The sequence below is a fragment of the Saccoglossus kowalevskii genome, chromosome 19 (genome assembly GCF_978046115.1).
Source record: "Saccoglossus kowalevskii chromosome 19, keSacKowa6.1, whole genome shotgun sequence".
Taxonomy (NCBI): Eukaryota; Metazoa; Hemichordata; class Enteropneusta; family Harrimaniidae; genus Saccoglossus; species Saccoglossus kowalevskii.
The window spans coordinates 5,620,790-5,636,038 of record NC_140659.1 but is presented as its reverse complement, the minus strand read 5'-3'; positions in this window follow the sequence as shown (position 1 = coordinate 5,636,038).

Here is a 15,249-nt window from a genome sequence, read left to right as displayed (position 1 = left end):
TTCTATCTTAGTCGTTCACTTGTGACTGAGAACTTTCCCTGATTCGAAGGTTTTAGTATATTCTTACAAAACATGATGGAGAATTCCAAATTTATATTTATACGCCGAAAAATACTATGCAGAATACATTCTATTAACGACAACTGAGAGATGCGCGGTAGAATGTACCAGTAGATTAAATGCGACGCTGGATTGAAATTCAATTAAAATAAAAAAGAGTTCATGTTTTGAGTGTTTTTCTCTTTCTTACTGACGAAAGTAAATGTCCGTAAATTAAGACTTCAATAGATCAGTTGCCTTGACTGAAGATGTTTGAGCACCTCCTCCACTCAACCAGCAATTCAACAATAATTAAAATCTGCAAACGTATCACGGTTCAGTTATTGACCGAAATAAGCTACTATATGAAGAGTAAGTTCAACCCGTACATGTTAGTAATGCCAGTGGAGATTCATCCACAGGACATATCTGTAATTAATTTAATTCAAATAATTTATCTAAAGAAATATAACATCCTCAGTTAAAAATTATGATTTTCTGAAGGATACCTGTGAATGAATCAGTTATTACTCATAAAGACGTGCCTTTATATCTGATTATTAATTACCAAATGTACAGAATGATTAGCGATTCTCCAGTTTTTGCACTAGTCAAACTTGATAAACTGATTTGTTTATTTATTTGGAATATTGCATATTTTTAACTATTTTGCATACAAATTTTAATTCTAATCAGGGTTCAAATTTTGATATGATTATTTTTCGCAATATAATTACGTGCCACTGATTATGTTCGAGTACGTACATAACTTTCTCGGTAGCCCCTTTGTTGCCATGTTTTTTTTTGGCTCTTTGTTGATAAATTTGTAACCCCCCGCACTTGTAATAATAATATTCAGAACAAAGGCAACAAGCTTGTCAGCAAGCTGCGCTTTCTGTGGCCTAACTAGAATTCCTATTATATTCACATTCCCCCATATGTTCCATTGTCATCAGAACTACAATTAGTCTTAGAAGCTCATTAATATGTGATGGTAAATTATTAACACAAGTCTAACAGTTTCCTTGAGCTGTGATTTGCAGATATCGCCAAGGTTAATTATAATAAGCGACGATATTTAAAACGAAAATAATGCAGAATAAATAAATATAAAATGTAAATAATATAATTATTATTTGAAAAACACACAGATATTTTAATTACTGACGCGAGTTACCCATAGAATCAAGTAGGCATTTCAGATACTTTGCATGTATAGCTGATCTGAGCATACCACAATAAGGTAAAGAATATTGCATAACGAGGCGGGATATAAAATCAGCACGATAAACAGAAACAATTGAATAGACTCAATCGACACAATGTTAGTGTTCTGAGACAAACACGTAACGCTAGTTGATTAATATAACAGTGTCCAATGTTATGGGTTCATGACTTTAAAACGCCTGTGCTTACTTTGAAGCGTTCGCCTGCGGGTCGTTAACATCCACAGCAGACCATTTACCAAGACGTGCCATAAAACATTCTGAGCAAGGAATCTGAGTTATTGCTCCGTAAAAGTCCATAAAAAAGAGAATATAGGTAAATTCTGGGTGAAACAAAGCAGGATTGTTCTTCCACCTGCAAGCTATGGCGTAGATGGGAAGTTTATCACTTTTCTCAAGCGCAAACTGTTGACGTCCGTTCGGGTCGGGTTTTAGCCATAAAAATCGGATAAATATGTATGTGGTAGCCTGGCATGGATACGACAAAATGTGATATCATCTGTTGGCAAATCCGTTTTTGAAAAACAATTGATTTCATAGCTGGTCGAAGTAGACTCGAATATCGAATGATTGGGTGAGACAGGATCCATTTCATATTGCTTTGAGCAGATACACAAACCTATTTTTTCGACTCGGGTTACCTCATCTTGAGATTTTCAGTCCCGATGCTAAAGCTATTTGCTTTTAAAACATAACAATCATTCTCTCATCGTGTGTGGGTAGTTTGTATGCTAGTAATTGCCAACGAATTGGTGATTAATACAACTCGGAAATAAATAACGGTAATCCGATTCCCTCTCGCTGTCAGTCATTGCCGTAATTAATTACGTTCCAAAACGACCAAATAGGTTGTGGTGTTGTTGCTATGATGCACAGATTGACAACAACACTCCATAAAAGGCATATTGATCGGGTACAGATATATTTGACGTTATGATTGCCTTTCAAGTAAACAGACGTTAGGGCTGGGCGTTGGTACCTAACCGTTGCTATGATTTTAACACAAGCTTACGATGACATGTACTTTGAGAGCAGTGCAACCACATCTAGTGGCACCCACGTACCTCCTACTCATTGTGGAGTATATTACCCGATCAAGAAATTCGTGTGGATTGCCCATATCCGTCTGCCACGCTACCAGGACAGGTGCGCATATCACAACGGGTGGAACCGGCGCGCCATGTTGTGTACGGTTAGAAGTGATCGAGGTGTTGTCATGACGCTGAAGTAGTTGGTATTTATTATCATCTTGAAAATTAATTATAGGTGTAATATCGACGTACTCTCGGTACAAAAACCCCATTCCATTTATCTGTAAAAATATTTATAAATTTTAATAGCAGTTGAATCAACCAGTCAATCAACAGGCGTTTCTGTTTGAATTGAGAAATGTATAACTATGTATAAATTGGAAGGAAACACGTTTGGTGTGCCAAGAGTTTAAGCTGAACTGAAAAGTCAACTAAAATCTTAATAAGGTTGACTAAAATTGGGTTTGATTTTCAGTCATTCATAATGATTGGATTTAAAAACGCTGTATTGTGTGTTTTTGATTTTCGTAATTTTCCACTGTGCACATTTACAATGTTCACCACATACGCCATAGCGCTGGTAAGTTTTTGCAAAAAGGGTATTGACGTTAAAGGCAGCCATCTAAACTGTTAATTTAATCATCTTCCTGGTTACACATTACGTCTCTCCCTTATGGTTTGCATACGTCAAGGGTTGGTACACAAGAACGACTCCATTGCTGAAGATACGTAGTGTATTAATAACGCCAGTGGAGGGAGAGCCCACACTCGATGACATAATTAAGCGTTCAGTTAAAGTACCGCCACGTGTTACGAATTAAACTCATTCTTCGCAGTCATGTTGTGATCTCAACCTCTGTAAAATTTCAATAATGTCGTAGACTAGAGGTCGCCACGTGCATACTACTATGGCTCCTTTCAGTGCAAACCGTGTTAATTGCCGTGCCAAACAAATACAATGAGGTAAGTGAACGAGCCAAACAATCGTGCGCAACCCTTTTTGATAAACACAATAAAGTGTTGATATAGCACTATAGATTCAATAGGTTGCGATTCTTAGAGCACTGTGTGAGTGGCCGCAATGCTAGGCCACGCAATGCCCGCATAGCCATTGCTCTATCTATAGTACATCGCGTGAGCCCATGTACCTTATGTTAAACTCGTTAGTCGTCTATCTAACCAATTTCCCGTTAAATTAAATTCAAATTAATAAGTTTGTAATATAAAGTCTGCATGTGACTGACACACGTTAATGTGCATTCATTATAAACAACGGTTACTAAATGTGCCACTGCAAATGGTGTATACTAGTAATTGCCTTCTATGGCAAAAACGAATCACGGTGTGTTTGGCGCCACTTTGATTCACATTCAATCGACAAAAACTGTTGTCAGTGGCGGATCCAGCAAAATGTATTGGGGGGATCCAAGCTTTGCTTAAAATTTACGGGGCGTAAATCGCAGAGAAGCTGTGCGTAATCCAGATGATATGAATCGTCATGCGTTTGGGGGGCCATGGCCCCCTGCCCCCTGGATCCGGCACTGACTGTTGTGAGAGTGTCGCTAGTGTGAGTTGGCACGTCCCTCGATTCAACCCAGTAACATCAGACCGTGCGTTCAAGAGTGCTGTTAACTTCCGTGATTACACGCTTGTTCGTTTCTCTTTCTTGCGACCACACCATACAACCCATTCATTACATACATATCTGGGTAAGATCGGTTTCAGCTGCACACGTCTACTGCACTCACATAACCAAACCCATTTTATGGTGAACAAAAAACGTATGCTGATTACATCTTCCACAATTGCAATATTCTATTATTTCTCGACTTACTTGTTTATATAACCGGCGGGGTGGAAGAAAAATCACGAAACAAAACACCGGCGATTGCTTAATTGGTTCAATATTGCAAGCTGCAAGAGGTTTTGCAAAGTTTTAGCAAAAGCATGGCGTGTCTTAAAGAGGAGAGAATGCTCGGGTACTTTATTTAAACTTGGAACACGGGCAGGGGTTCGTGAGATTCTCAACATGAGGTTGGCCAGATCACTTTAGTACATGTGGCACCATGCGACACGATTAAAAAAGAACCAAATCACACAAACATACACTCCTTCAACAACCACAAAACAGACCCAGGCTATGTCCACATTAAATAATTAATACCATAACATAGGGTCGAAGCAACTTTTTTTTACAGAAGGAGGTTCGGTAAACTCGATTATTTTGATAATCAGAAAATTATTGTCATCACGGATGCAGAAAACCACAACGACATTTCTCTTGCGTGGTGCGAGTATGCAGCTGACCAGATCGCGTCCACGCTAACCGGTGGTAACATCCTTACAACACACACGAAGCACACAATTTGAAATTCGTGCAGATGCAGATGACTACACGACAACCAAAACATTTAAATAAACATATTGAAAATAGGATAACTCTTCTTGTACAATACTTTAGTCGCTGGACTGTTGTGCCAAGCAGACATGCTGCACTGCCGTTGATACCCGGGCGTTGAGACCACGGACATTCAAATCACCACAAGATTTTTTAAAGGGGCGGTTGTCGTAGCGCAGCGCGTGTTCGAATTTCATGTAAACAATGTCATTTACACGCGTTGTATACGTTAATATGAGTCTCATATCAAACATAACGCGACGCGACAACCACCGCCCTTTAAGATAACTACCGATTTGAAGATGACACAACAAGTATTGACTGTATTATCCGTGTGCGCATCGGTAAATAATTGTCACATCACGGAGACAAACCCTTAAGTCAATAATTGTTTTTTTTTTTTTATTTGAAATTTAATTTATATAAATCAGAAACTCAATTTTAAACAGTGTTCCGTACTCTAACGTAAACGTTGCGTAGAAAAACGCAATGTTGGTTCTATTTATTATAAGTTCGACGCTTTCTACGTGAGTGGCAACGTTGACGTATATATATTTAAATGTTTTAGTGCCCGGCAACATTGAATGTCACTGTTGTTTCTTCTGACTTTGTTTGTGTATGCAAATTGCAAGTGCTGCCATATAGTGTATTTTGCCACATTCATGTTTTTGGACTACACACATGACAGGGCCATCACCCTATCAAATGGCAATTTAATGTGCTATCCTGGCGTCAACCTGGCTCGGTCGAACACAAGCACCAGCGGGCCTTAACCAAGGTTCCCCTAAGTCGCATTCATTAGTGAATGAATCTCGGCCAGTAGAATTTGTCTTCCCATTGAGTCTGTGGCACACTCACCAAGGGTAGGAGTCAACGCTTTTGGTGTTCAGCCTAAGGTTGGCCTAAGCGTGCCGTATTTTTGCGGTATTTTTACGGGGTATGGTATTTCCATTCTAATAAGAAATGCGAATTCCAAATATGAAATGATTACGCGCGTAAGCGTCCTCTAATAATAAAAACAAACATGACTGCCACCAGGATTTGACCTGACTCCACACAAAGAAGTTCGCTGATCCTGTTCTAAACTTTTTGGATTTCGGCATTCCCATGATGTATCCTTGGAAGGAAAACATGTATAATAAGAAGGTTATTACGAGAATACCACAACATATGCAGTCAGACAGTATGCCGTTGCATCGACCTCCGCTGCGCGTTGGTCGATACTGCCGCTGTACTCGGGCTGTCTTCGTGTTACTTTTCGGTATCCTCGTAATAGCCTTATATACTGTATATCATAACAAATTGTCGTTCGCTACTCTGGTGCTGTCCAGGCCACTGTTGCTTTCGGGGTTGCTTTCAAGGTTTTGAAGGAACTTTCGAAAACCGATATAGACAGCCATCGTGTCATAAGCTGAGTGACTTGTGTATAGAAGGTGTGATACGTTCGTGAGAAAGTTATTGCAGTCACTTCAACGGCACTCTGACATTTTTATTTGGCGAGTGGTGGAATAACATGCGTTTGAGAACTCAATTCACATCAATAATTTTAGGTTGAGTGATTTACACTAAAAAGGTTGACTATGGGCTCTGTGGGTTTCTAAAACTATATGTCCACCGCTGTTGGGGTGAACATTTGTATTATTATACCGAATAAATCTTAAAACAGAAATCGTGGCACTCAATCATGACAATCCTCAATGTCACGCTTGTATGAATGCATGTATGAACACAAAATATACAAGTTGAAAGAGTTCAAGAGAAGTGATTGAATTCTATAGAGTTCTTCTTACTTTCATGGTTGTTTTGAAAAACCTAATTTCAACAGCTTCAGCTTGACGAAGAATTGATTTTGCAACAACATCTTGCGCCATCCTGTACGCAGCTATACGCTACATTGTGTTCCAATTCGCATTACATGTAGAACACTGAAACGAGATGCACACTGCTTGAGTATAGGTTTATGTCAACACAACTAGTAGTCTCTTTCAACAAATACACTGTACATAAACTGTCAAAACACAGAACAAAATAAAACAAAACGGTGCTGTCACACGGCATAGCCCGTGACTCGCAGATTATTTAGGTAGACGAAATACGCAATCGCAGATCGAATGTCTCAAAGCGCGATGGCGAAACGCACGGCAAGCTTGACTAAAATCACGGCAGCAGGTCGAAACACGAATATGTCTACCTGTAATGCGCGAATCTGATTGGCTGTCATGGTCATGAGGTATAATAATGAGTAATGTGTCACTTGTTATAATACATGAAATAAAATATTGCATACTTCAAATAGTGTTGTTATTTTTCGAGAGAGTGGGTGTGAGAATTGTATGTTAGGTGTAATTGTCATGGTCGATGTCTGTTCGATATGATAAAATAAATAACACCTTCGGCTCTGGCATCATCAATATTATGGTCATGACCACAATCTCTTTGGCGGGCAACAAATCGTGATATTGCCGTCACAAACATGTGTTATTATTTAAATATCACATCACACTGTTGTTACGCATGTTGTGATTGGTTGAAAGTCAGTCACATGACAGTGAATAAAAAATGGATATCACATGGTATATCAGACGGATGATGTCAATGGAACTGCGTAACGATACTGCGCATAACAAATTACCCTTCACTACACTGCCGCTATCTCGGACGTTGTTGCTGGCAAGGCTTTGAAGAAATATCTTGCATGTACTGACAGTGGTTGAGCCATAACAGGTGATACGATTCATGGTATATAATGGGCGAACTATAACAGGTGGTATCGTCTCTCATACTATGAGTACGCCAAGCTGTTTGGAGGCGAGCCAGTCACGTGGTATGAAATAAATCAAATTATCACACAGCTGAACCTGTTGACCAATCAGAATTCAGGGTTTGTAGTTGATTTTTTTAGCCGCAATTCACTCTTACGAGACGAGGGCAGTACGAATTAGCATAAAACAAATTACACGAAACTTTTTAGCAACAACAGACGTGGTAGTGATAAACATTCATTTATACCTCGAATAGTTCTGAAAAGTTCAAACAACTGACCCAATTTACAAGCGAAACTGAATTAGGCTAGATTCGGTTCTTCTTTAGGATTGGAAAGCTTGGGACTGGGGACATTAGTCAGATATTACTGAGTAAAAAATGGTTTCATTCAGTGAACTCACCCAGGTATATGATGATTGCGTTATCCGGTTTCACCGGTCATCCAATCTGATTAAAATGTGATGAATTGTACTGCGTGAATTTAATTTAATTTTAGATGTTTTATTTTATTTTTACTATATATTTTAATTGTTTTGTAATTGTTTTATTAATATTACGAACATCTTAATATTTTCTATTACTTTATCTATGTTTTTGTAAATAAAAAAATATATTTTTTATTAATGGTTTATGCAAGTTAATTTATTGAATTGTACATGCATAGGTGTAAAATATAATCTCGCAGCTCACCTATACTTGATATTATCCTCGCCAATAACTCATAATTTTTGACGTGGTGGCGGTGTGAAATTTTGAGATAAAACCTGTAAACATAAAAAAGGATGAGAATTATCAGAGGTCGAGACAATTTATCTACATGGCAGAGACAAATTATCACCCAATACCGCTGAGAACATGAAGTCTTGACAAACTACGAAAAGTGTCTGCTTCTCACTGTTTACCATTTTAGTTGCAAAGGAAAGTACTACGCCACGCCACACAACCCGATCTTTTCTTGTACATTTTTAAATATTTTCTTTGATTGGCCTTAGCTTATACGAGATTTGAACGGGATTTATACAGACATCGGGTCAGATCCTTGTGCGTTTTCGAGGAAACCAAAACACTTGGAGGCGAAGAACCAATCACAAGCTGGTTACGAACCAGTTGAGCAAAGCTAACCGAGTCGTGACCTCGGTGTGGTCCGTAACCAGTCTTATGATTGGTTGTTGACAAATGCTTCCAACTGTGCCGTGCGTCGAGTTCGAATTCGAAGCTCATACAACAGTTATATCTGGCAGACGCGTGTTCATCTAGGTCTCGATTTCGATCAATGGCTTTTGGCTATTTCTTTCATTCTGTGACTTAGATCATCAATGATCATAAGTTGATCGTTATGCAAATGTTGCGTACACGACTCACCTGCCTTAATGTCAGTATGCAAATTGTATGAGACAATACTCCCAAGTTCCGAAGCGTCAACGCACACGTGTACCAAATGTTCAAAGAATTTAACAGCGTATTCAATTTGGAAATCGGGTAATGGTCCTCATTACCGTGCAACATAATTTTAAAGGGTGAGCCCTTTGAGGAGTTCAAAGGTATGAAAACTTCCGCAAAATGTGTATAAAATCTATAGATATAAAGACGACGGGTGTGATACATATTATGAAAATCTATAGATATAAAGACGACGGGTGTGATACGTATTATGAAAATCTATAGATATAAAGACGACGGGTGTGATACATATTATACAAATCTATAGATATAAAGACGACGGGTGTGATACATATTATGAAAATCGGACTGTATTTTGTTGAACTTCACACAAACCAGCACTGTCACTCAATGCCGTCACTCTTGGGGTACACGCATTCAGATTAAACTATTCTATTCTATCGCGGTATGCACCTATTAAAAAACAATATCAAGGTTTTCCTGATGCAGTTTTGACGTTTGAGTGATACAATGCAGAGGTTGCTTGGACTAAAGTCTTTTGTTGCATTTTGGTGTAATTGGACGCCCTAACCAAGTCTATGGCTTCCGGGCCTTATTTTGATGAAATCCCTAATTTTACTGCAGTGCCTATAGACACAATAGTCGTACCCTTGGGCTGCGTTAAACATTTGTCAACTAAAGAATAAGAACAGTTGGCGTGGATTAGATTATCATTTGTGTTAGTGCAATGTAATACTGTTGCAACCGAGCAGCTGTTAGCTCGCCACGCGCTCACTGTCATATCACATTACAACTTAACGTATGTAGGATTCCAAAAGAGAATCAAAGGTCAATCAATTATACACTTATTAAGTAAGTCGGTGCAGTTACTCGCCGATAAAAAGAAGTATCTCAATAGAGGGAGGTGAATGGTGATCTAAACTTGCAAGTCAACAGAATTTTGCACACTAAATCAAATAAAGAATTCCTGTCTTAAAAGGTGAGCAAAATCACTCAACAAGTTAGTTTTCACATTATTTTGCTTGTCATATTTCCAACCTCTATATCAGTGCTTGCATGAATATAACTTTTAAATATTAAAAATATCAGAATATAAATATACCACGACTGGTCACAATACAAAGATACGTTAGAGCGAAAACAATCAAGTACTGGTAGTTAATTAATCAAAAGCAATTACAAATGCGCATGATATCCTATATGAAAGTCAAACGTGTTCCTCATTGACATACATAATTAATTTTGGTTATAATAATAATTACTTCATTATATTATAATACATTATTTCCCTCGCGCAATATCGGAGACAAAATATTGCTCAGCTTCTTTAATTTGCACTTGGTAATGTCTACCTTTCATTGATTGACAAGTCTTAGACCACTGACAAACACTTGGTAATGTCTACCTTTCCTTGATTGACAAGTCTTAGACCACTGACAAACACTTGGTAATGTCTACCTTTCCTTGATTGACAAGTCTTAGACCACTGACAAACACTTGGTAATGTCTACCTTTCCTTGATTGACAAGTCTTAGACCACTGACAAACACTTGGTAATGTCTACCTTTCCTTGATTGACAAGTCTTAGACCACTGACAAACACTTGGTAATGTCTACCTTTCCTTGATTGACAAGTCTTAGACCACTGACAAACACTTGGTAATGTCTACCTTTCCTTGATTGACAAGTCTTAGACCACTGACAAACACTTGGTAATGTCTACCTTTCCTTGATTGACAAGTCTTAGACCACTGACAAACACTTGGTAACGTCTACTTTCCTTGATTGACAAGTCTTAGACCACTGACAAACACTTGGTAATGTCTACCTTTCCTTGATTGACAAGTCTTAGACCACTGACAAACACTTGGTAATGTCTACCTTTCCTTGATTGACAAGTCTTAGACCACTGACAAACACTGAGGTACATATTGAACTTTGCATGATACTAGGGACCCTGAATATGATTGGCAGGTGAACTTTATCAACTTATAAGCCACAAACATTATATACTACCCAGAATAGAAGATACGGAAACGTAACTATGCAAATTTCATTAATTTACTAAAGCACAATTTCCACATTGAGAGAATGCCAAAAAATAAAGAAAAAAAAAAGTAGTGCAATTCACACGTAAAGTTTTAATGAGGGACCAGTCGCAATCTAAAGTGGTGTAATTCACACGTAAAGTTTTAATGAGGGACCAGTCGCAATCTAATGTGGTGTAATTCACACGTAAAGTTTTAATGAGGGACCAGTCGCAATCTAAAGTGGTGTAATTCACACATAAAGTTTTAATGAGGGACCAGTCGCAATCTAAAGTGGTGTAATTCACACGTAAAGTCTATTGTGATTTAGGACAGCCTCGAAGTAGAGAGGGATATCCATACGTATATCATATTATAATGTGGCATCGTCTAAAACAAGGCGATACATGTCACGTATATATAGTATTGTGGTAGTAACAGCCGCAACGTGTAGTAGTGCAGTTCATCCACACATACATCATATTATAATGACAGACAACATGAAAAGGTAAGGTAATCAACATATAAATCGTATAGTAATTAGGCACAGACTCAAAGAATGGTGATGCATCCCGCCTGTAAATCTTCTTGTAATTATTAGAGACAGCTTTAGCATAGTGCAATTATATGCGAATATTATTGCAGTAAGGGGCAGTCTCTAAATGGGTTGGTGCAATCTACATGTTAATCGCATTGAAATCTGCATAAGTATTATGACGTCACGTGATATATCAGTTCATGTACTGCATAAGGTCAGCCAATGAACGCTTTAGCCCATACATAGGCATTTCGTCAGATATAGATAGGACTCTTAAATTAATAAGAATGCCTGTAGTTTGTAGTACTGTGAAAATATACATACCCACATCGCATATAACATGTGAAGTCAAAACCTTACCTTACAGGTTTTGTACAGCAGAGATATGTACAACAACAACAGATATTGTCCAGCAGTAACCAGCAGGTAATGGTACTGCAGACTGAAAACATTGAGCGAAAAAACTTGGAACTAACTTGCGGCGACTACTTTGTAGTCACGTGTTATGCATGTTTATAGACATTGTTCGCTACGAACACGGCATTTTCTTGTAATAATAAATGGTTTCTAACGTAACGGCAATCACTTCATAGTTATTTTCGTCTACTAATACTAGCTGTTTTGTATTTATTTTCATATGCGGCATATTTATTTTCGTTTACTAATATGGCTAATGAATGGCTTTTAAAAAGATATGCCGTGTTCGCGGACGTAGTACAAACGAAAGAATTATCACGAAACCAAAATAGATACTAATGTATAGTCGCAGTATGAACGACTTAGTTATTAGTAGTTGAAAAAGACATACCTTGTTCTTTATACGAACGTTTTATTAGTAGTTGAAAAAGATATACCGTGTTCTTTGTACGAACGAGTTATTAGTAGTTGAAAAAGATAAACCGTGTTATCTGTACGAACGAGTTATTAGTAGTTGAAAAAGACATACCTTGTTCTTTGTACGAACGAGTTATTAGTAGTTGAAAAAGACATACCTTGTTCTTTGTACGAACGAGTTATTAGTAGTTGAAAAATATATACCGTGTTCTTTGTACGAACGAGTTATTAGTAGTTGAAAAAGACATGCCGTGTTCTCTGTACAAACGAATTATTAGTAGTTGAAAATAATATGCCGTGTTCTCTGTACGAATGAGTTATTAGTAGTTGAAAATGATATACCTTGTTCTTTGTACGAACGAGTTATTAGTAGTTGAAAAAGATATACCGTGTTCTCTGTACGAACGAGTTATTAGTAATTGAAAAATATATACCGTGTTCTCTGTACGAACGAGTTATTAGTAGTTGAAAAAGACATACCTTGTTCTTTGTACGAACGAGTTATTAGTAGTTGAAAAAGACATACCTTGTTCTTTGTACGAACGAGTTATTAGTAGTTGAAAAATATATGCCGTGTTCTCTGTACGAATGAGTTATTAGTAGTTGAAAATGATATATCGTATTCTTTGTACGAACGAGTTATTAGTAGTTGAAAAATATATGCCGTGTTCTCTGTACGAATGAGTTATTAGTAGTTGAAAATGATATATCGTATTCTTTGTACGAACGAGTTATTAGTAGTTGAAAAAGATATACCGTGTTCTCTGTACGAACGAGTTATTAGTAGTTGAAAAATATATACCGTGTTCGCTGTACGAATGTGTTATTAGTAGTTGAAAATGATATACCGTGTTCTCTGTACGAACGAGTTATTAGTAGTTGAAAAATATATACCGTGTTCGCTGTACGAATGTGTTATTAGTAGTTGAAAAAGATATGCCGTGTTCTTTGTACGAATGTTTTATTACTAGTTGAAAATGATATACCGTGTTCGCTGTACGAATGTGTTATTAGTAGTTGAAAAAGATATACCGTGTTCGCTGTACGAACGAGTTATTAGTAGTTGAAAAAGATATGCCGTGTTCTTTGTACGAACGAGTTATTAGTAGTTGAAAAACGATATGCCGTGTTCTTTGTACGAATGAGTTATTAGTAGTTGAAAAAATATATGCCGTGTTCTCTGTACGAACGAGTTATTAGTAGTTGAAAATGATATACCGTATTCTTTGTACGAACGAGTTATTAGTAGTTGAAAAATATATACCGTGTTCGCTGTACGAATGTGTTATTAGTAGTTGAAAATGATATACCGTGTTCGCTGTACGAACGAGTTATTAGTAGTTGAAAAAGATATGCCGTGTTCTTTGTACGAACGAGTTATTAGTTGTTGAAAAAGATATACCGTGTTCTCTGTACAAACGAGTTATTAGTAGTTGAAAATAATGTGCCGTGTTCTCTGTACGAATGAGTTATTAGTAGTTGAAAATGATATACCGTGTTCGCTGTACGAACGAGTTATTAGTAGTTGAAAAAGATATGCCGTGTTCTTTGTACGAACAAGTTATTAGTAGTTGAAAAACGATATGCCGTGTTCTTTGTACGAATGTTTTATTACTAGTTGAAAAAGACATACCGTATTCTTTGTACGAACGAGTTATTAGTAGTTGAAAAACGATATGCCGTGTTCTTTGTACGAATGAGTTATTAGTAGTTGAAAATGATATACCGTATTCTTTGTACGAACGAGTTATTAGTAGTTGAAAAAGATATACCGTGTTCTCTGTACGAACGAGTTATTAGTAGTTGAAAAATATATACCGTGTTCGCTGTACGAATGTGTTATTAGTAGTTGAAAAAGATATGCCGTGTTCGCTGTACGAACGAGTTATTAGTAGTTGAAAAAGATATGCCGTGTTCTTTGTACGAACGAGTTATTAGTAGTTGAAAAAGATATGCCGTGTTCGCTGTACGAACGAGTTATTAGTAGTTGAAAAAGATATGCCGTGTTCTTTGTACGAACGAGTTATTAGTAGTTGAAAAACGATATGCCGTGTTCTTTGTACGAATGAGTTATTAGTAGTTGAAAAAATATATGCCGTGTTCTTTGTACGAACGAGTTATTAGTAGTTGAAAATGATATACCGTATTCTTTGTACGAACGAGTTATTAGTAGTTGAAAAATATATACCGTGTTCGCTGTACGAATGTGTTATTAGTAGTTGAAAATGATATACCGTGTTCGCTGTACGAACGAGTTATTAGTAGTTGAAAAAGATATGCCGTGTTCTTTGTACGAACGAGTTATTAGTAGTTGAAAAAGATATACCGTGTTCTCTGTACAAACGAGTTATTAGTAGTTGAAAATAATGTGCCGTGTTCTCTGTACGAATGAGTTATTAGTAGTTGAAAATGATATACCGTGTTCGCTGTACGAACGATTTATTAGTAGTTGAAAAAGATATGCCGTGTTCTTTGTACGAACGAGTTATTAGTAGTTGAAAAACGATATGCCGTGTTCTTTGTACGAATGTTTTATTACTAGTTGAAAAAGACATACCGTATTCTTTGTACGAACGAGTTATTAGTAGTTGAAAAACGATATGCCGTGTTCTTTGTACGAATGAGTTATTAGTAGTTGAAAATGATATACCGTATTCTTTGTACGAACGAGTTATTAGTAGTTGAAAAAGATATACCGTGTTCTCTGTACGAACGAGTTATTAGTAGTTGAAAAATATATACCGTGTTCGCTGTACGAATGTGTTATTAGTAGTTGAAAAAGATATGCCGTGTTCGCTGTACGAACGAGTCATTAGTAGTTGAAAAAGATATACCGTGTTCGCTGTACGAATGTGTTATTAATAGTTGAAAAAGATATGCCGTGTTCGCTGTACGAACGAGTTATTAGTAGTTGAAAAAGATATGCCGTGTTCTTTGTACGAACGAGTTATTAGTAGTTGAAAAAGATATGCCGTGTTCGCTGTACGAACGA